The 22,500-nt window shown below is 32.1% G+C and overlaps 1 protein-coding gene across 6 annotated transcripts in view; it reads right to left on the reverse strand.

The window, feature by feature from the left end:
• Nucleotides 1-22,500, reverse strand: part of srpk2 (SRSF protein kinase 2) — a 196,333-nt gene that overhangs the window by 78,749 nt on the left and 95,084 nt on the right. The window lies entirely within an intron of this gene.

Below are 22,500 nucleotides of genomic sequence, written 5' to 3' on the forward strand. Positions count from 1 at the left end.
TAATATACAACTTAAGGTGCCAATAAATACAAATAATAAACAACATAAGGTGCCAATAAATACAAATAATATACAACATAAGGTGCCAATAAATACAAATAAAATACAACATAAGGTGCCAATAAATACAAATAATATACAACTTAAGGTGCCAATAAATACAAATAAAATACAACATAAGGTGCCAATAAATACAAATAATATACAACATAAGGTGCCAATAAATACAAATAATATACAACATAAGGTGCCAATAAATACAAATAATATACAACATAAGGTGCCAATAAATACAAATAATATACAACATAAGGTGCCAATAAATACAAAATAATATACAACATAAGGTGCCAATAAATACAAATAATGTACAACATAAGGTGCCAATAAATACAAATAATATACAACATAAGGTGCCAATAAATACAAATAATATACAACTTAAGGTGCCAATAAATACAAATAATATACAACTTAAGGTGCCAATAAATACAAATAATATACAACTTAAGGTGCCAATAAATACAAATAATATACAACATAAGGTGCCAATAAATACAAATAATATACAACATAAGGTGCCAATAAATACAAATAACATACAACATAAGGTGCCAATAAATACAAATAATATACAACATAAGGTGCCAATAAATACAAATAATATACAACATAAGGTGCATCAAACAGAAGGTAAACAGATACTAAGTGTAAATGAAGAAGTAATAATGCATCAAACAGAAAGTAAGTAGATACTAAGTGTAAATGAAGAAGTAATAATGCATCAAACAGAAAGTAAGCAGATACTAAGTGTAAATGAAGAAGTAATAATGCATCAAACTGAAAGTAAGCAGATACTAAGAGTAAATGAAGAAGTAATAATGCATCAAACTGAAAGTAAGCAGATACTAAGTGTAAATGAAGAAGTAATAATACATCAAAGAGAAAGTAAACAGATAATAAGTGTAAATGAAGAAGTAATAATGCATCAAACAGAAAGTAAGTAGATACTAAGTGTAAATGAAGAAGTAATAATGCATCAAACTGAAAGTAAGCAAATACTAAGTGTAAATGAAGAAGTAATAATGCATCAAACAGAAAGTAAGCAGATACTAAGTGTAAATGAAGAAGTAATAATGCATCAAACTGAAAGTAAGCAGATACTAGGTGTAAATGAAGAAGTAATAATGCATCAAACAGAAAGTAAGCAGATACTAAGTGTAAATGAAGAAGTAATAATGCATCAAACTGAAAGTAAGCAGATACTAGGTGTAAATGAAGAAGTAATAATGCATCAAACAGAAAGTAAGCAGATACTAAGTGTGAATGAAGAAGTAATAATGCATCAAACAGAAAGTAAGTAGATACTAAGTGTAAATGAAGAAGTAATAATGCATCAAACAGAAGGTAAACAGATACTAAGTGTAAATGAAGAAGTAATAATGCATCAAACAGAAAGTAAGTAGATACTAAGTGTAAATGAAGAAGTGATAATGCATCAAACAGAAAGTAAGTAGATACTAAGTGTAAATGAAGAAGTAATAATGCATCAAACAGAAGGTAAACAGATACTAAGTGTAAATGAAGAAGTAATAATGCATCAAACAGAAAGTAAGTAGATACTAAGTGTAAATGAAGAAGTAATAATGCATCAAACAGAAAGTAAGCAGATACTAAGTGTAAATGAAGAAGTAATAATGCATCAAACAGAAAGTAAGCAGATACTAAGTGTAAATGAAGAAGTAATAATGCATCAAACAGAAAGTAAGCAGATACTAAGTGTAAATGAAGAAGTAATAATGCATCAAACTGAAAGTAAGTAGATACTAAGTGTAAATGAAGAAGTAATAATGCATCAAACAGAAGGTAAACAGATACTAAGTGTAAATGAAGAAGTAATAATGCATCAAACAGAAAGTAAGTAGATACTAAGTGTAAATGAAGAAGTGATAATGCATCAAACAGAAAGTAAGCAGATACTAAGTGTAAATGAAGAAGTAATAATGCATCAAACAGAAAGTAAGCAGATACTAAGTGTGAATGAAGAAGTAATAATGTATCAAACAGAAAGTAAGCAGATACTAAGTGTAAATGAAGAAGTAATAATGCATCAAACAGAAAGTAAGCAGATACTAAGTGTAAATGAAGAAGTAATAATAAATCAAACAGAAGGTAAGTAGATACTAAGTGTAAATGAAGAAGTAATAATGCATCAAACAGACGGTAAACAGATACTAAGTGTAAATGAAGAAATAATAATGCATCAAACAGAAAGTAAGTAGATACTAAGTGTAAATGAAGAAGTAATAATGCATCAAACAGAAAGTAAGTAGATACTAAGTGTAAATCAAGAAGTAATAATGCATCAAACTGAAAGTAAGCAGATACTAAGTGTAAATGAAGGAGTAATAATGCATCAAACTGAAAGTAAGCAGATACTAAGTGTAAATGAAGAAGTAATAATGCATCAAACAGTAAGTAAGTAGATACTAAGTGTAAATGAAGAAGTAATAATGCATCAAACAGAATGTAAACAGATACTAAGTGTAAATGAAGAAGTAATAATGCATCAAACAGAAAGTAAGCAGATACTAAGTGTAAATGAAGACGTAATAATGCATCAAACAGAAGGTAAACAGATACTAAGTGTAAATGAAGAAGTAATAATGCATCAAACAGAAAGTAAGTAGATACTAAGTGTAAATGAAGAAGTAATAATGCATCAAACAGAAAGTAAGCAGATACTAAGTGTGAATGAAGAAGTAATAATGCATCAAACAGAAAGTAAGTAGATACTAAGTGTAAATGAAGAAGTAATAATGCATCAAACAGAAAGTAAGCAGATACTAAGTGTAAATGAAGAAGTAATAATGCATCAAACAGAAAGTAAGCAGATACTAAGTGTAAATGAAGAAGTAATAATGCATCAAACAGAAAGTAAGTAGATACTCAGTGTAAATGAAGAAGTAATAATGCATCAAACAGAAGGTAAACATATACTAAGTGTAAATGAAGTAATAATGCATCAAACAGAAAGTAAGTAGATACTCAGTGTAAATGAAGAAGTAATAATGTATCAAACAGAAGGTAAACAGATACTAAGTGTAAATGAAGAAGTAATAATGCATCAAACAGAAAGTAAGTAGATACTCAGTGTAAATGAAGAAGTAATAATGCATCAAACAGAAGGTAAACAGATACTAAGTGTAAATGAAGAAATAATAATGCATCAAACAGAAAGTAAGTAGATACTAAGTGTAAATGAAGAAGTAATAATGCATCAAACTGAAAGTAAGCAGATACTAAGTGTAAATGAAGAAGTAATAATGCATCAAACAGAAAGTAAGTAGATACTCAGTGTAAATGAAGAAGTAATAATGCATCAAACAGAAGGTAAACAGATACTAAGTGTAAATGAAGAAATAATGCATCAAACAGAAAGTAAGTAGATACTAAGTGTAAATGAAGAAGTAATAATGCATCAAACAGAAAGTAAGCAGATACTAAGTGTAAATGAAGAAGTAATAATGCATCAAACTGAAAGTAAGCAGGTACTAAGTGTAAATGAAGAAGTAATAATGCATCAAACAGAAAGTAAGTAGATACTAAGTGTAAATGAAGAAGTAATAATGCATCAAACAGAAAGTAAGTAGATACTAAGTGTAAATGAAGAAGTAATAATGCATCAAACAGAAGGTAAACAGATACTAAGTGTAAATGAAGAAGTAATAATGCATCAAACTGAAAGAAAGTAGATACTAAGTGTAAATGAAGAAGTAATAATGCATCAAACAGAAAGTAAGCAGATACTAAGTGTGAATGAAGAAGTAATAATGAATCAAACAGAAAGTAAGCAGATACTAAGTGTAAATGAAGAAGTAATAATGCATCAAACTGAAAGTAAGCAGATACTAAGTGTAAATGAAGAAGTAATAATGCATCAAACTGAAAGTAAGCAGTTACTAATTGTAAATGAAGAAGTAATAATGCATCAAACAGAAAGTAAGTAGATACTAAGTGTAAATGAAGAAGTAATAATGCATCAAACAGAAAGTAAGCAGATACTAAGTGTAAATGAAGAAGTAATAATGCATCAAACAGAAAGTAAGCAGATACTAAGTGTGAATGAAGAAGTAATAATGCATCAAACAGAAAGTAAGCAGATACTAAGTGTAAATGAAGAAGTAATAATGCATCAAACAGAAAGTAAGCAGACACTAAGTGTAAATGAAGAAGTAATAATGCATCAAACAGAAATTAAGCACATACTAAGTGTGAATGAAGAAGTAATAATGCATCAAACAGAAAGTAAGCAGATACTAAGTGTAAATGAAGAAGTAATAATGCATCAAACTGAAAGTAAGCAGTTACTAAGTGTAAATGAAGAAGTAATAATGCATCAAACAGAAAGTAAGTAGATACTAAGTGTAAATGAAGAAGTAATAATGCATTAAACTGAAAGTAAGCAGATACTAAGTGTAAATGAAGAAGTAATAATGCATCAAACAGAAAGTAAGTAGATACTAAGTGTAAATGAAGAAGTAATAATGCATCAAACAGAAAATAAGTAGATACTAAGTGTAAATGAAGAAGTAATAATGCATCAAACAGAAAGTAAGTAGATACTAAGTGTAAATGAAGAAGTAATAATGCATCAAACAGAAAGTAAGTAGATACTAAGTGTAAATGAAGAAGTAATAATGCATCAAACAGAAGGTAAGCAGATACTAAGTGTGAATGAAGAAGTAATAATGCATCAAACAGAAAGTAAGCAGATACTAAGTGTAAATGAAGAAGTAATAATGCATCAAACAGAAAGTAAGCAGATACTAAGTGTAAATGAAGAAGTAATAATGCATCAAACTGAAAGTAAGCAGATACTAAGAGTAAATGAAGAAGTAATAATGCATCAAACTGAAAGTAAGCAGATACTAAGTGTAAATGAAGAAGTAATAATACATCAAACAGAAAGTAAACAGATACTAAGTGTAAATGAAGAAGTAATAATGCATCAAACAGAAAGTAAGTAGATACTAAGTGTAAATGAAGAAGTAATAATGCATCAAACAGAAAGTAAGTAGATACTAAGTGTAAATGAAGAAGTAATAATGCATCAAACTGAAAGTAAGCAAATACTAAGTGTAAATGAAGAAGTAATAATGCATCAAACTGAAAGTAAGCAGATACTAAGTGTAAATGAAGAAGTAATAATGCATCAAACAGAAAGTAAGTAGATACTAAGTGTAAATGAAGAAGTAATAATGCATCAAACAGAAGGTAAACAGATACTAAGTGTAAATGAAGAAGTAATAATGCATCAAACAGAAAGTAAGTAGATACTAAGTGTAAATGAAGAAGTAATAATGCATCAAACAGAAAGTAAGCAGATACTAAGTGTAAATGAAGAAGTAATAATGCATCAAACTGAAAGTAAGCAGATACTAAGTGTAAATGAAGAAGTAATAATGCATCAAACAGAAAGTAAGCAGATACTAAGTGTAAATGAAGAAGTAATAATGCATCAAACTGAAAGTAAGCAGATACTAGGTGTAAATGAAGAAGTAATAATGCATCAAACAGAAAGTAAGCAGATACTAAGTGTAAATGAAGAAGTAATAATGCATCAAACAGAAAGTAAGCAGATACTAAGTGTGAATGAAGAAGTAATAATGTATCAAACAGAAAGTAAGCAGATACTAAGTGTGAATGAAGAAGTAATAATGTATCAAACAGAAAGTAAGCAGATACTAAGTGTAAATGAAGAAGTAATAATAAATCAAACAGAAGGTAAGTAGATACTAAGTGTAAATGAAGAAGTAATAATGCATCAAACAGAAGGTAAACAGATACTAAGTGTAAATGAAGAAATAATAATGCATCAAACAGAAAGTAAGTAGATACTAAGTGTAAATGAAGAAGTAATAATGCATCAAACAGAAAGTAAGTAGATACTAAGTGTAAATGAAGAAGTAATAATGCATCAAACTGAAAGTAAGCAGATACTAAGTGTAAATGAAGGAGTAATAATGCATCAAACTGAAAGTAAGCAGATACTAAGTGTAAATGAAGAAGTAATAATGCATCAAACAGTAAGTAAGTAGATACTAAGTGTAAATGAAGAAGTAATAATGCATCAAACAGAAGGTAAACAGATACTACCGGTAAGTGTAAATGAAGAAGTAATAATGCATCAAACAGAAAGTAAGCAGATACTAAGTGTAAATGAAGAAGTAATAATGCATCAAACAGAAGGTAAACAGATACTAAGTGTAAATGAAGAAGTAATAATGCATCAAACAGAAAGTAAGTAGATACTAAGTGTAAATGAAGAAGTAATAATGCATCAAACAGAAAGTAAGCAGATACTAAGTGTGAATGAAGAAGTAATAATGCATCAAACAGAAAGTAAGTAGATACTAAGTGTAAATGAAGAAGTAATAATGCATCAAACAGAAAGTAAGCAGATACTAAGTGTAAATGAAGAAGTAATAATGCATCAAACAGAAAGTAAGCAGATACTAAGTGTAAATGAAGAAGTAATAATGCATCAAACAGAAAGTAAGTAGATACTCAGTGTAAATGAAGAAGTAATAATGCATCAAACAGAAGGTAAACAGATACTAAGTGTAAATGAAGTAATAATGCATCAAACAGAAAGTAAGTAGATACTCAGTGTAAATGAAGAAGTAATAATGCATCAAACAGAAGGTAAACAGATACTAAGTGTAAATGAAGAAATAATAATGCATCAAACAGAAAGTAAGTAGATACTAAGTGTAAATGAAGAAGTAATAATGCATCAAACAGAAAATAAGCAGATACTAAGTGTAAATGAAGAAGTAATAATGCATCAAACAGAAAGTAAGTAGATACTCAGTGTAAATGAAGAAGTAATAATGCATCAAACAGAAGGTAAACAGATACTAAGTGTAAATGAAGAAATAATAATGCATCAAACAGAAAGTAAGTAGATACTAAGTGTAAATGAATAAGTAATAATGCATCAAACAGAAAGTAAGCAGATACTAAGTGTAAATGAAGAAGTAATAATGCATCAAACTGAAAGTAAGCAGATACTAAATGTAAATGAAGAAGTAATAATGCATCAAACAGAAGGTAAACAGATACTAAGTGTAAATGAAGAAGTAATAATGCATCAAACAGAAAGTAAGTAGATACTAAGTGTAAATGAAGAAGTAATAATGCATCAAACAGAAGGTGAACAGATACTAAGCGTAAATGAAGAAGTAATAATGCATCAAACAGAAGGTAAACAGATACTAAGTGTAAATGAAGAAGTAATAATGCATCAAACAGAAAGTAAGTAGATACTAAGTGTAAATGAAGAAGTAATAATGCATCAAACAGAAGGTAAACAGATACTAAGTGTAAATGAAGAAGCAATAATGCATCAAACTGAAAGTAAGTAGATACTAAGTGTAAATGAAGAAGTAATAATGCATCAAACAGAAAGTAAGCAGATACTAAGTGTGAATGAAGAAGTAATAATGAATCAAACAGAAAGTAAGCAGATACTAAGTGTAAATGAAGAAGTAATAATGCATCAAACTGAAAGTAAGCAGATACTAAGTGTAAATGAAGAAGTAATAATGCATCAAACTGAAAGTAAGCAGTTACTAATTGTAAATGAAGAAGTAATAATGCATCAAACAGAAAGTAAGTAGATACTAAGTGTAAATGAAGAAGTATTATGCATCAAACAGAAAGTAAGCAGATACTAAGTGTAAATGAAGAAGTAATAATGCATCAAACAGAAAGTAAGCAGATACTAAGTGTGAATGAAGAAGTAATAATGCATCAAACAGAAAGTAAGCACATACTAAGTGTAAATGAAGAAGTAATAATGCATCAAACAGAAAGTAAGCAGACACTAAGTGTAAATGAAGAATTAATAATGCATCAAACAGAAATTAAGCAGATACTAAGTGTGAATGAAGAAGTAATAATGCATCAAACAGAAAGTAAGCAGATACTAAGTGTAAATGAAGAAGTAATAATGCATCAAACTGAAAGTAAGCAGTTACTAAGTGTAAATGAAGAAGTAATAATGCATCAAACAGAAAGTAAGTAGATACTAAGTGTAAATGAAGAAGTAATAATGCATTAAACTGAAAGTAAGCAGATACTAAGTGTAAATGAAGAAGTAATAATGCATCAAACAGAAAGTAAGTAGATACTAAGTGTAAATGAAGAAGTAATAATGCATCAAACAGAAAATAAGTAGATACTAAGTGTAAATGAAGAAGTAATAATGCATCAAACAGAAAGTAAGTAGATACTAAGTGTAAATGAAGAAGTAATAATGCATCAAACAGAAAGTAAGTAGATACTAAGTGTAAATGAAGAAGTAATAATGCATCAAACAGAAGGTAAGCAGATACTAAGTGTGAATGAAGAAGTAATAATGCATCAAACAGAAAGTAAGCAGATACTAAGTGTAAATGAAGAAGTAATAATGCATCAAACAGAAAGTAAGTAGATACTAAGTGTAAATGAAGAAGTAATAATGCATCAAACAGAAAGTAAGCAGATACTTAGTGTGAATGAAGAAGTAATAATGCATCAAACAGAAAGTAAGCAGATACTAAGTGTAAATGAAGAAGTAATAATGCATCAAACAGAAAGTAAGTAGATACTAAGTGTAAATGAAGAAGTAATAATGCATCAAACAGAAAGTAAGTAGATACTAAGTGTAAATGAAGAAGTAATAATGCATCAAACAGAAGGTAAGCAGATACTAAGTGTGAATGAAGAAGTAATAATGCATCAAACAGAAAGTAAGCAGATACTAAGTGTAAATGAAGAAGTAATAATGCATCAAACAGAAAGTAAGCAGATACTAAGTGTAAATGAAGAAGTAATAATGCATCAAACAGAAAGTAAGCAGATACTAAGTGTGAATGAAGAAGTAATAATGCATCAAACAGAAAGTAAGCAGATACTAAGTGTAAATGAAGAAGTAATAATGCATCAAACTGAAAGTAAGCAGTTACTAAGTGTAAATGAAGAAGTAATAATGCATCAAACAGAAAGTAAGTAGATACTAAGTGTAAATGAAGAAGTAATAATGCATCAAACAGAAAATAAGTAGATACTAAGTGTAAATGAAGAAGTAATAATGCATCAAACAGAAAGTAAGCAGATACTAAGTGTAAATGAAGAAGTAATAATGCATCAAACAGAAAGTAAGCAGATACTAAGTGTGAATGAAGAAGTAATAATGCATCAAACAGAAAGTAAGCAGATACTAAGTGTGAATGAAGAAGTAATAATGCATCAAACAGAAAGTAAGCAGATACTAAGTGTAAATGAAGAAGTAATAATGCATCAAACAGAAAGTAAGTAGATACTAAGTGTAAATGAAGAAGTAATAATGCATCAAACTGAAAGTAAGCAGATACTAAGTGTAAATGAAGAAGTAATAATGCATCAAACAGAAAGTAAGCAGTTACTAAGTGTAAATGAAGAAGTAATAATGCATCAAACAGAAAGTAAGTAGATACTAAGTGTAAATGAAGAAGTAATAATGCATCAAACAGAAAGTAAGTAGATACTAAGTGTAAATGAAGAAGTAATAATGCATCAAACAGAAAGTAAGCAGATACTAAGTGTAAATGAAGAAGTAATAATGCATCAAACAGAAAGTAAGCAGATACTAAGTGTAAATGAAGAAGTAATAATGCATCAAACAGAAAGTAAGCAGATACTAAGTGTGAATGAAGAAGTAATAATGCATCAAACAGAAAGTAAGCAGATACTAAGTGTAAATGAAGAAGTAATAATGCATCAAACAGAAAGTAAGTAGATACTAAGTGTAAATGAAGAAGTAATAATGCATCAAACAGAAGGTAAACAGATACTAAGTGTAAATGAAGAAATAATAATGCATCAAACAGAAAGTAAGTAGATACTAAGTGTAAATGAAGAAGTAATAATGCATCAATCAGAAAGTAAGCAGATACTAAGTGTAAATGAAGAAGTAATAATGCATCAAACAGAAAATAAGTAGATACTAAGTGTAAATGAAGAAGTAATAATGCATCAAACAGAAAGTAAGTAGATACTAAGTGTAAATGAAGAAGTAATAATGCATCAAACAGAAAGTAAGTAGATACTAAGTGTAAATGAAGAAGTAATAATGCATCAAACAGAAGGTAAGCAGATACTAAGTGTGAATGAAGAAGTAATAATGCATCAAAAAGAAAGTAAGCAGATACTAAGTGTAAATGAAGAAGTAATAATGCATCAAACAGAAAGTAAGCAGATACTAAGTGTAAATGAAGAAGTAATAATGCATCAAACAGAAAGTAAGCAGATACTAAGTGTGAATGAAGAAGTAATAATGCATCAAACAGAAAGTAAGCAGATACTAAGTGTAAATGAAGAAGTAATAATGCATCAAACTGAAAGTAAGCAGTTACTAAGTGTAAATGAAGAAGTAATAATGCATCAAACAGAAAGTAAGTAGATACTAAGTGTAAATGAAGAAGTAATAATGCATCAAACAGAAAATAAGTAGATACTAAGTGTAAATGAAGAAGTAATAATGCATCAAACAGAAAGTAAGCAGATACTAAGTGTAAATGAAGAAGTAATAATGCATCAAACAGAAAGTAAGCAGATACTAAGTGTGAATGAAGAAGTAATAATGCATCAAACAGAAAGTAAGCAGATACTAAGTGTGAATGAAGAAGTAATAATGCATCAAACAGAAAGTAAGCAGATACTAAGTGTAAATGAAGAAGTAATAATGCATCAAACAGAAAGTAAGTAGATACTAAGTGTAAATGAAGAAGTAATAATGCATCAAACTGAAAGTAAGCAGATACTAAGTGTAAATGAAGAAGTAATAATGCATCAAACTGAAAGTAAGCAGTTACTAAGTGTAAATGAAGAAGTAATAATGCATCAAACAGAAAGTAAGTAGATACTAAGTGTAAATGAAGAAGTAATAATGCATCAAACAGAAAGTAAGTAGATACTAAGTGTAAATGAAGAAGTAATAATGCATCAAACAGAAAGTAAGCAGATACTAAGTGTAAATGAAGAAGTAATAATGCATCAAACAGAAAGTAAGCAGATACTAAGTGTAAATGAAGAAGTAATAATGCATCAAACAGAAAGTAAGCAGATACTAAGTGTAAATGAAGAAGTAATAATGCATCAAACAGAAAGTAAGCAGATACTAAGTGTAAATGAAGAAGTAATAATGCATCAAACAGAAAGTAAGTAGATACTAAGTGTAAATGAAGAAGTAATAATGCATCAAACAGAAGGTAAACAGATACTAAGTGTAAATGAAGAAATAATAATGCATCAAACAGAAAGTAAGTAGATACTAAGTGTAAATGATGAAGTAATAATGCATCAAACAGAAAGTAAGCAGATACTAAGTGTAAATGAAGAAGTAATAATGCATCAAACAGAAAGTAAGTAGATACTAAGTGTAAATGAAGAAGTAATAATGCATCAAACAGAAAGTAAGTAGATACTAAGTGTAAATGAAGAAGTAATAATGCATCAAACAGAAAGTAAGTAGATACTAAGTGTAAATGAAGAAGTAATAATGCATCAAACAGAAAGTAAGTAGATACTAAGTGTAAATGAAGAAGTAATAATGCATCAAACTGAAAGTAAGCAGTTACTAAGTGTAAATGAAGAAGTAATAATGCATCAAACTGAAAGTAAGTAGATACTAAGTGTAAATGAAGAAGTAATAATGCATCAAACTGAAAGTAAGTAGATACTAAGTGTAAATGAAGAAGTAATAATGCATCAAACAGAAGGTAAACAGATACTAAGTGTAAATGAAGAAGTAATAATGCATCAAACTGAAAGTAAGCAGATACTAAGTGTAAATGAAGAAGTAATAATGCATCAAACAGAAGGTAAACAGATACTAAGTGTAAATGAAGAAGTAATAATGCATCAAACAGAAAGTAAGCAGATACTCAGTGTGAATGAAGAAGTAATAATGCATCAAACTGAAAGTAAGCAGATACTAAGTGTAAATGAAGAAGTAATAATGCATCAAACTGAAAGTAAGCAGTTACTAAGTGTAAATGAAGAAGCAATAATGCATCAAACAGAAAGTAAGTAGATACTAAGTGTAAATGAAGAAGTAATAATGCATCAAACAGAAAGTAAGTAGATACTAAGTGTAAATGAAGAAGTAATAATGCATCAAACAGAAAGTAAGCAGATACTAAGTGTAAATGAAGAAGTAATAATGCATCAAACAGAAAGTAAGCAGATACTAAGTGTAAATGAAGAAGTAATAATGCATCAAACAGAAAGTAAGCAGATACTAAGTGTGAATGAAGAAGTAATAATGCATCAAACAGTAAGTAAGCAGATACTAAGTGTAAATGAAGAAGTAATAATGCATCAAACAGAAAGTAAGTAGATACTAAGTGTAAATGAAGAAGTAATAATGCATCAAACAGAAGGTAAACCGATACTAAGTGTAAATGAAGAAATAATAATGCATCAAACAGAAAGTAAGTAGATACTAAGTGTAAATGAAGAAGTAATAATGCATCAAACAGAAAGTAAGCAGATACTAAGTGTAAATGAAGAAGTAATAATGCATCAAACAGAAAGTAAGTAGATACTAAGTGTAAATGAAGAAGTAATAATGCATCAAACTGAAAGTAAGCAGTTACTAAGTGTAAATGAAGAAGTAATAATGGATCAAACTGAAAGTAAGTAGATACTAAGTGTAAATGAAGAAGTAATAATGCATCAAACTGAAAGTAAGTAGATACTAAGTGTAAATGAAGAAGTAATAATGCATCAAACTGAAAGTAAGCAGTTACTAAGTGTAAATGAAGAAGCAATAATGCATCAAACAGAAAGTAAGTAGATACTAAGTGTAAATGAAGAAGTAATAATGCATCAAACAGAAAGTAAGTAGATACTAAGTGTAAATGAAGAAGTAATAATGCATCAAACAGAAAGTAAGCAGATACTAAGTGTAAATGAAGAAGTAATAATGCATCAAACAGAAAGTAAGCAGATACTAAGTGTAAATGAAGAAGTAATAATGCATCAAACAGAAAGTAAGCAGATACTAAGTGTGAATGAAGAAGTAATAATGCATCAAACAGTAAGTAAGCAGATACTAAGTGTAAATGAAGAAGTAATAATGCATCAAACAGAAAGTAAGTAGATACTAAGTGTAAATGAAGAAGTAATAATGCATCAAACAGAAGGTAAACCGATACTAAGTGTAAATGAAGAAATAATAATGCATCAAACAGAAAGTAAGTAGATACTAAGTGTAAATGAAGAAGTAATAATGCATCAAACAGAAAGTAAGCAGATACTAAGTGTAAATGAAGAAGTAATAATGCATCAAACAGAAAGTAAGTAGATACTAAGTGTAAATGAAGAAGTAATAATGCATCAAACTGAAAGTAAGCAGTTACTAAGTGTAAATGAAGAAGTAATAATGGATCAAACTGAAAGTAAGTAGATACTAAGTGTAAATGAAGAAGTAATAATGCATCAAACTGAAAGTAAGTAGATACTAAGTGTAAATGAAGAAGTAATAATGCATCAAACAGAAGGTAAACAGATACTAAGTGTAAATGAAGAAGTAATAATGCATCAAACTGAAAGTAAGCAGATACTAAGTGTAAATGAAGAAGTAATAATGCATCAAACAGAAGGTAAACAGATACTAAGTGTAAATGAAGAAGTAATAATGCATCAAACAGAAAGTAAGCAGATACTAAGTGTGAATGAAGAAGTAATAATGCATCAAACAGAAAGTAAGCAGATACTAAGTGTAAATGAAGAAGTAATAATGCATCAAACTGAAAGTAAGCAGATACTAAGTGTAAATGAAGAAGTATTTATTGACACATTTATTGAGGGTGTTTACTCAATGTAAAGTGCTTTTTACAAATACAATCTATTATTATTATAAACTGCTGCAGATTTTTGCGAGGACAAATAGAAGCTTTGTGTATTAAATGTTGGAGTTGGGATAAAGTCAACATGACTAAGGACTAGAATACAATACGGACTAAGTACACAAAGTGGAATGTAATGTCTGTTGTTGCTTACTCTTTTGAGGATAAACTTGGTAGGCTATGAATCGTCATGGCAACAATGGCTACTTCTGCAGTAGACAGTGCAACTGTACACCACAATAGCAATTATTGGTCAAACAAGTCTAAAGAGATTATTATTAACTGCACAAACCTACAGATGTTGACTCCAATGGTGACATTTGACCCTTGCATTAAAGAGCAGGAGCATCGCCATGGAGACCGTTGATAGGGAGTCTTGTTCCTTGTCTGACTCGGTGTGGTCATGACTGATTAACACTTCATTAGCACTTCATCTTTAATTGAATGCTCATTCATAATATATATTTCATCTTGTTGATTTTTCTTTTACTACTTTCAGAACATTTTTTATAATCAACTCAGTCAATTCATTGAATTTAATTATTTTTAACAAGTATTATGAAATATTTTCACTTTCGCTTTATTAGATGTTGTCCTGTTGCAGCTTGGCTGTGTGTGTGTGTGTGTGCGTGTGTGTGTGTGTTACTGTGTGTGTGTTACTGTGTGTGTGTGTGTGTGTGATAATGGGGGATCTGGGTCATCGGGGTATTGTTTTTAACTTTGTAAAGCACTTTGCTTTGCATTTCTTGTATGTATGAAAAGTGCTTTATAAATGAAGTTTGATTTGATTCAATATTCACTTGTCACTTCTGTAGCAGAATAAAAATATCATATTTTACAAAAAAGAATAGGAGTGTTTCATAAGCGTGTGCCGCCATTATGTTCACATTTCAAAATGGGCCAAAAAAAGTTGTTGATGCAACTAATTCATCAACTTCCCCACCAGGCAGAGAAACTAATGTATGACTTTTATTGTCCAGTAAAATAGTTTGGTCGCCATTTTTGTGCTAAAAAGGTTAAATCGTAAGACCACGCAAAAACATTTTGTAGCAATTCCCATAAAGATCTGAATAAAGGCAGCGTTTTCCCAGTGGAGTCACTATGGCATGATGAGGAGGTCACTATGGCATGATGAGGAGGTCACTATGGCATGATGAGGAGGATACCAAATGCAAGCCTGTGAGCAACCAATTAGATGCAAAATAGAGATTCTTATGAATATATTTATTTGTTATTTGTTGTCGTTATTTGTTGCCTGCACTGTACAGGTGACGTGTTTCACTTTCAAAGTTGTCTGGACAGATACATTGTACTAGTCTACGACCATACATTTCTCTTGATATTCTTGATACATTGTACTAGTCTGAGACCATGCATTTCTCTTGATATTCTTGATACATTGTACTAGTCTGAGACCATGCATTTCTCTTGATATTCTTGATACATTGTACTAGTCTATGACCATGCATTTCTCTTGATATTCTTGATACATTGTACTAGTGTACGACCATGCATTTCTCTTGATATTCTTGATACATTGTACTAGTCTAAGACCATACATTTCTCTTGATATTCTTAATACATTGTACTAGTCTGAGACCATGCATTTCTCTTGATATTCTTGATACATTGTACTAGTCTGAGACCATGCATTTCTCTTGATATTCTTAATACATTGTGCTAGTCTGAGACCATGCATTTCTCTTGATATTCTTGATACATTGTACTAGTCTAAGACCATACATTTCTCTTGATATTCTTAATACATTGTGCTAGTCTGAGACCATGCATTTCTCTTGGTATTCTTGATACATTGTACTAGTCTACGACCATGCATTTCTCTTGGTATTCTTGATACATTGTACTAGTCTACGACCATGCATTTCTCTTGATATTCTTGATACATTGTACTAGTCTGAGACCATGCATTTCTCTTGATATTCTTGATACATTGTACTAGTCTATGACCATGCATTTCTCTTGGTATTCTTGATACATTGTACTAGTCTATTACCATGCATTTCTCTTGATATTCTTGATACATTGTACTAGTCTACGACCATGTATTTCTCTTGATATTCTTGATACATTGTACTAGTCTATGACCATACATTTCTCTTGATATTCTTGATACATTGTGCTAGTCTGAGACCATGCATTTCTCTTGATATTCTTGATACATTGTACTAGTCTGAGACCATGCATTTCTCTTGATATTCTTGATACATTGTACTAGTCTACGACCATGCATTTCTCTTGATATTCTTGATACATTGTACTAGTCTACGACCATACATTTCTCTTGATATTCTTGATACATTGTGCTAGTCTGAGACCATGCATTTCTCTTGATATTCTTGATACATTGTACTAGTCTGAGACCATGCATTTCTCTTGATATTCTTGATACATTGTGCTAGTCTGAGACCATACATTTCTCTTGATATTCTTGATACATTGTACTAGTCTACGACCATGCATTTCTCTTGATATTCTTGATACATTGTACTAGTCTACGACCATGCATTTCTCTTGATATTCTTGATACATTGTACTAGTCTACGACCATGCATTTCTCTTGATTTTCTTGATACATTGTACTAGTCTACGACCATGCATTTCTCTTGATATTCTTGATACATTGTACTAGTCTACGACCATGCATTTCTCTTGATATTCTTGATACATTGTACTAGTCTACGACCATGCATTTCTCTTGATATTCTTGATACATTGTGCTAGTCTGAGACCATGCATTTCTCTTGATATTCTTGATACATTGTACTAGTCTACGACCATGCATTTCTCTTGATATTCTTGATACATTGTACTAGTCTACGACCATGCATTTCTCTTGATATTCTTGATACATTGTACTAGTCTATGACCATGCATTTCTCTTGATTTTCTTGATACATTGTACTAGTCTACGACCATGCATTTCTCTTGATATTCTTGATACATTGTACTAGTCTACGACCATGCATTTCTCTTGATATTCTTGATACATTGTACTAGTCTGAGACCATGCATTTCTCTTGATATTCTTGATACATTTTACTAGTCTATGACCATGCATTTCTCTTGATATTTTTGATACATTGTACTAGTCTGAGACCATGCATTTCTCTTGATATTCTTGATACATTGTACTAGAAAACGACCATGCATTTCTCTTGATATTCTTGATACATTGTACTAGTCTACGACCATGCATTTCTCTTGATTTTCTTGATACATTGTACTAGTCTACGACCATGCATTTCTCTTGATATTCTTGATACATTGTGCTAGTCTGAGACCATGCATTTCTCTTGATATTCTTGATACATTGTACTAGTCTACGACCATGCATTTCTCTTGATACATTGTACTAGTCTGAGACCAAGCATTTCTCTTGATATTCTTGATACATTGTACTAGTCTACGACCATGCATTTCTCTTGATATTCTTGATACATTGTACTAGTCTGAGACCATGCATTTCTCTTGACATTCTTGATACATTGTGCTAGTCTGAGACCATGCATTTCTCTTGATATTCTTGATACATTGTACTAGTCTGAGACCATGCATTTCTCTTGACATTCTTGATACATTGTGCTAGTCTGAGACCATGCATTTCTCTTGATATTCTTGATACATTGTACTAGTCTACGACCATGCATTTCTCTTGATACATTGTACTAGTCTGAGACCATGCATTTCTCTTGATATTCTTGATACATTGTACTAGTCTACGACCATGCATTTCTCTTGATATTCTTGATACATTGTACTAGTCTGAGACCATGCATTTCTCTTGATATTCTTGATACATTGTACTAGTCTACGACCATGCATTTCTCTTGATATTCTTGATACATTGTACTAGTCTGAGACCATGCATTTCTCTTGATATTCTTGATACATTTTACTAGTCTATGACCATGCATTTCTCTTGATATTTTTGATACATTGTACTAGTCTGAGACCATGCATTTCTCTTGATATTCTTGATACATTGTACTAGAAAACGACCATGCATTTCTCTTGATATTCTTGATACATTGTACTAGTCTACGACCATGCATTTCTCTTGATTTTCTTGATACATTGTACTAGTCTACGACCATGCATTTCTCTTGATATTCTTGATACATTGTACTAGTCTACGACCATGCATTTCTCTTGATATTTTTGATACATTGTACTAGTCTATGACCATGCATTTCTCTTGATTTTCTTGATACATTGTACTAGTCTACGACCATGCATTTCTCTTGATATTCTTGATACATTGTACTAGTCTACGACCATGCATTTCTCTTGATATTCTTGATACATTGTACTAGTATGAGACCATGCATTTCTCTTGATATTCTTGATACATTTTACTAGTCTATGACCATGCATTTCTCTTGATATTTTTGATACATTGTACTAGTCTGAGACCATGCATTTCTCTTGATATTCTTGATACATTGTACTAGAAAACGACCATGCATTTCTCTTGATATTCTTGATACATTGTACTAGTCTACGACCATGCATTTCTCTTGATTTTCTTGATACATTGTACTAGTCTACGACCATGCATTTCTCTTGATATTCTTGATACATTGTGCTAGTCTGAGACCATGCATTTCTCTTGATATTCTTGATACATTGTACTAGTCTACGACCATGCATTTCTCTTGATACATTGTACTAGTCTGAGACCAAGCATTTCTCTTGATATTCTTGATACATCGTACTAGTCTACGACCATACATTTCTCTTGATATTCTTGATACATTGTACTAGTCTACGACCATGCATTTCTCTTGATATTCTTGATACATTGTACTAGTCTGAGACCATGCATTTCTCTTGATATTCTTGATACATTTTACTAGTCTATGACCATGCATGTCTCTTGATATTCTTGATACATTGTACTAGTCTGAGACCATGCATTTCTCTTGATATTCTTGATACATTGTACTAGTCTATGACCATGCATTTCTCTTGATATTCTTGATACATTGTGCTAGTCTATGACCATGCATTTCTCTTGATATTCTTGATACATTGTGCTAGTCTATGACCATGCATTTCTCTTAATATTCTTGATACATTGTGCTAGTCTACGACCATGCATTTCTCTTGATATTCTTGATACATTGTACTAGTCTACGACCATGCATTTCTCTTGATATTCTTGATACATTGTACTAGTCTACGACCATGCATTTCTCTTGATATTCTTGATACATTGTACTAGTCTGAGACCATGCATTTCTCTTGATATTCTTGATACATTTTACTAGTCTATGACCATGCATTTCTCTTGATATTCTTGATACATTGTGCTAGTCTGAGACCATGCATTTCTGCATTCATTTTGCAAAAAGGCCCCTGATTTACTAGTGTTTATTGGAAGGAGCACAAATGTAATGAGATGTGTGAAACAACCTCCAAATATCACCTTGACAAGACAAAAACACCTCATGGAACAAAAGTGTAGGGACTGTTCTTTAGAAGAGTGACCAAGAAGGCCTTTGGTCTCAAACACTCCTGTCAACACACCTCCAACTCAAATTTCATTCACGTTTTTACAGTTCCATGCATGTTTTGCCACTATGTTAGGTAGGGGTCTGTATAGGGGACTGTAGGTGTCTGTATAGAGGACTGTAGGTGTTTGTATAGGGGACTGTAGGGGTCTGTATAGGGGACTGTAGGAGTCTGTATAGGGGACCGTAGAGGACTGAAGGTGTCTGTAGGGGTCTGTATAGGGGACTGAAGGTGTCTGTAGGGGTCTGTATAGGGGACTGAAGGTGTCTGTAGGGGTCTGTATAGGGGACTGTAGGTGTCTGTAGGGGACTGTAGGTATCTGTAGGGGACTGTAAAGGGGACCCTCCTGTCTACCATCTGTGGCCATGCATAACAGGGCTACTTTCCCGTCCACTGCAGAGGACGCTGGTTGAAAGACGACAAGGAAGAAGTCCAAATATGAGCTCTTGCAACTTGAGTTTCAAGTGGTGTCCAATAGATGAAAGAGGAGATGAGATGGAACATTTTAGCCTGCATGTGTGGTGTGGTCGGCTAATGGAGGACAGCCATCAATCTACTTCTACCTTCCATCCCTCACTTTGTCATCACCTCGCTTTTTCACCTCTCACCTCAACCTTGAAGAACACTAATGTGTTGACAGAGCACACACACCATTATTCAAACTTGGATCCTTCTTTATTGACTAAAACCTTTGACAAATGATCATAGCAAACATAATTTCTAATTCAACATTGGCAACATACCAGCACGGTGTGTGGGTTACCATTTCAAAAGGGAACTGCACTTTTTTTGGAATGTTGTTTATGGTTCACAATCATTATGAGAGACAAGAACACACCTCTTTTCTGTACTTAAACTACAACTATTGTGTGTGTGTTAATGTGTGTGTGTGTGTGTGTGTGCGTGCGTGCGTGCGTGCGTGCGTGAATGTGAGCGTGTGCGTACAATAGCACATTTTGCAGTGACGTGTGATGCTATAACAGAGCTAATGTTAGCAGTTAAAACATCTACAACTGACATGTTTTCTCTACTTGGAAGTGAAATTCTTGTAGGCTGAAAAGTGAACTTTTCTACTGACACAGATGACAGCACTTGATATAATTGTCCTTTATGTTTCATGCCACTTCCTGTAAGAAAGGACTGAATGGAAAGAGCTCTGCAGTGATTCAAAGTTTTTGGACCAGTTGTGTTCTCTTTCCTAACATAATGACGGACTTGTTTGCGACAACACTGGCTTGAAGCTCATTAGGCAGGAAAACTAACTCCTTGGAAAAGACGAGTTAGAACTCTCAACAGCCGCCATCGAGACAAGCCCAGCCCTTTTGCCCTCCGAGCCTCAAATCCGTCAAACACAAACAAAATAGGAAGGAAGAAGACTTCCAGTGCAACCAGAAGGGAATGATGTGGAAGAAGACTTCTAGTGCAACCAGTAAGGAATGATGTGGAAGAAGACTTTGGATGTGGACGTCAACAACAACAATGTTCTGCAATGTCAAGTAGTGGATGTGGACGTCAACAACAACAATGTTCTGCAATGTCAAGTAGTGGATGTGGACGTCAACAACAACAACAATGTTCTGCAATGTCAAGTAGTGGATGTGGACGTCAACAACAACAACAATGTTCTGCAATGTCAAGTAGTGGATGTGGACGTCAACAACAACAACAATGTTCTGCAATGTCAAGTAGTGGATGTGGACGTCAACAACAACAACAATGTTCTGCAATGTCAAGTAGTGGATGTGGACGTCAACAACAACAACAATGTTCTATAATGTCAAGTAGTGGATGTGGACGTCAACAACAACAACAATGTTCTGCAATGTCAAGTAGTGGATGTGGACGTCAACAACAACAACAATGTTCTGCAATGTCAAGTAGTGGATGTGGACGTCAACAACAACAACAATGTTCTGCAATGTCAAGTAGTGGATGTGGACGTCAACAACAACAACAATGTTCTGCAATGTCAAGTAGTGGATGTGGACGTCAACAACAACAACAATGTTCTGCAATGTCAAGTAGTGGATGTGGACGTCAACAACAACAACAATGTTCTGCAATGTCAAGTAGTGGATGTGGACGTCAACAACAACAACAATGTTCTGCAATGTCAAGTAGTGGATGTGGACGTCAACAACAACAACAATGTTCTGCAATGTCAAGTAGTGGATGTGGACGTCAACAACAACAACAATGTTCTGCAATGTCAAGTAGTGGATGTGGACGTCAACAACAACAACAACGTTCTGCAATGTCAAGTAGTGGATGTGGACGTCAACAACAACAACAATGTTCTATAATGTCAAGTAGTGGATGTGGACGTCAACAACAACAACAATGTTCTGCAATGTCAAGTAGTGGATGTGGACGTCAACAACAACAACAATGTTCTATAATGTCAAGTAGTTGATGTGGACGTCAACAACAACAATGTTCTGCAATGTCAAGTAGTGGATGTGGACGTCAACAACAACAACAATGTTCTATAATGTCAAGTAGTGGATGTGGACGTCAACAACAACAACAATGTTCTGCAATGTCAAGTAGTGGATGTGGACGTCAACAACAACAACAATGTTCTGCAATGTCAAGTAGTGGATGTGGACGTCAACAACAACAACAATGTTCTGCAATGTCAAGTAGTGGATGTGGACGTCAACAACAACAACAATGTTCTGCAATGTCAAGTAGTGGATGTGGACGTCAACAACAACAACAATGTTCTGCAATGTCAAGTAGTGGATGTGGACGTCAACAACAACAACAATGTTCTGCAATGTCAAGTAGTGGATGTGGACGTCAACAACAACAACAATGTTCTGCAATGTCAAGTAGTGGATGTGGACGTCAACAACAACAACAATGTTCTATAATGTCAAGTAGTGGATGTGGACATAAACAACAACAACAACAATGTTCTGCAATGTCAAGTAGTGGATGTGGACGTCAACAACAACAACAATGTTCTGCAATGTCAAGTAGTGGATGTGGACGTCAACAACAACAACAATGTTCTGCAATG

Source organism: Entelurus aequoreus, linkage group LG10, assembly GCF_033978785.1.
Source record: "Entelurus aequoreus isolate RoL-2023_Sb linkage group LG10, RoL_Eaeq_v1.1, whole genome shotgun sequence".
Taxonomy (NCBI): domain Eukaryota; kingdom Metazoa; phylum Chordata; class Actinopteri; order Syngnathiformes; family Syngnathidae; genus Entelurus; species Entelurus aequoreus.